The sequence below is a fragment of the Octodon degus genome, unplaced genomic scaffold, assembly GCF_000260255.1.
Source record: "Octodon degus isolate 3935 unplaced genomic scaffold, OctDeg1.0 scaffold00070, whole genome shotgun sequence".
Lineage (NCBI taxonomy): Eukaryota > Metazoa > Chordata > Mammalia > Rodentia > Octodontidae > Octodon > Octodon degus.
Window position 1 is genome coordinate 4098002 of NW_004524646.1, and position 1808 is coordinate 4099809.

The following is a 1808-nucleotide window of genomic DNA, read 5'->3' on the forward strand; positions in this document are numbered from 1 at the left end:
CTATTGTCATTTAAGTATTGTAGGTGCAGAAATTCAGCAAAATATTCTAATATAGTCCAGTAGTCCATAATAGTAATGGGTTTTCCGTAAGACTAGCAATGTCAGAAGTTGTTGAATTGAGCCTTTTACAGTTCAGCATATTAATATGGCTTTATTTTTTATACCTTGTTTTTATACTTTTCTGCTAGATGTCTAAGACCAAGATAAAGCAAGACCTATATAACAAGAAATGTAACTTTTGCATCTGATAAGGACAATCAAATCCCCTCAGGATTTATCCTGAAACCTTGTACCACAGTTTATAGATCCTTTGTCAGTGTTAGCCATGAGGATGAGTCATGGCCACTGCTTGACCAATTTGCTGTCTGTAAAAGATTGAGAGAATGTTTTCTCTCCATGTGACTTTCCTTAGGCAACTCTACATTGTCAGTCACTTTCCTCTGTTGCTCCATAATCTCCTTGATCAGAAAATTTGGGACACAACTGAGTTACAAGATGTTACAGTACAGGTTCTCCTATGTCCTGTGTCTTCACTGACCTTGAAAGGCTAGGGCCAAAATGTTGGCTTTCCTTGCAGCCCTTCTTTTCTTCTCATTTTTGGTCTGCAAACTTAGGTTGTTAACCCTCCACAAAAGAAGTTTATTATCATTACCCTACAACATAGGCATTTGAGCTTAACCTCCCTATCTGTCTGAATATCAAACATGTAAGACATAACATGCAACAGGTATTTTCCATCAAGTATTGATATGTTAAACTTTAAGTTCCTACAGAATATGAAGAAAAAAATTTTAAAAATTAAAAAATAGGAATAAACAGTTACATATTTGTACACAAAATTTAGAAATCTAACCATGTATAGCATTGTAGCAGGAAGGTCCAATGACATGTTTTTTTCTTGTCTCTTGATTTCATTTTTTACCCTTTTTTTAAAAAAAATTTACTTGAGAGACAGTATGGCAATAATTGGTGTGTCATGACAAACAGTACATATATGGAAGACAAGAATGAGAGGCATTCCAAGAATGACCCTACCATTACACATTGCTTTCTTCAGAGCAGTTGCTTAGTTCACAGATATCAGCATATATAGTTAGTCAGGGTGAGAATCCTACCAATTATCTGATAGGTTCAAAAACATGCTGAAGATTCTCAGGATCATTGCCTTGCCCATCTTGTGCATATAAATGTATGTCTTTGCCCTAGTCATGTTTCCTAACCTTTCTCCTTGCCCTCTCTTTGTTATGTAATCCTCAAGTTCTTGTTTTACTTTTAATTGTGTTATACCTTTCTATTTTTATTTCTTCTTTTGAGTTCTTACACTAGGGAGAATATACCATATTTACACATGTGGCTCTGGCTTATTTCACTTATGAGTATATTTTTAAGTGGCATCCACTCAAATATAAAAGCTTCGAGTTTATCATTCTTTATAGCTGAGCAATACTCAATTGTATAAAAATACCACATCTTTTTCATCCATTCCTCAGGTAATGGGCATCTTGGTTGTTTCCAAGATTTGGCTATCACAAATTGTGCTGCTATGAACATAGGTTCACATATATCATTATGATATGATATTTTCAGTTCCTCTGGGGAAATTCCCAGGAGGGAGAAAGTTGGTTTGAATGGAATTTCCAGTCCTAGTTTTTTAAGGAGTTTCCACACTGATTTCCATAATGGTTGTACCAGTCTACATTCCAACCAGCAGTGGAGAAGGGTTCATTCTTCCCCACCGGCTCTCCAACATTTGTTGTTGGGTGATTTCTTTATGATAGCCATTCTTTCTGGGGTGAGATGGTATCTCA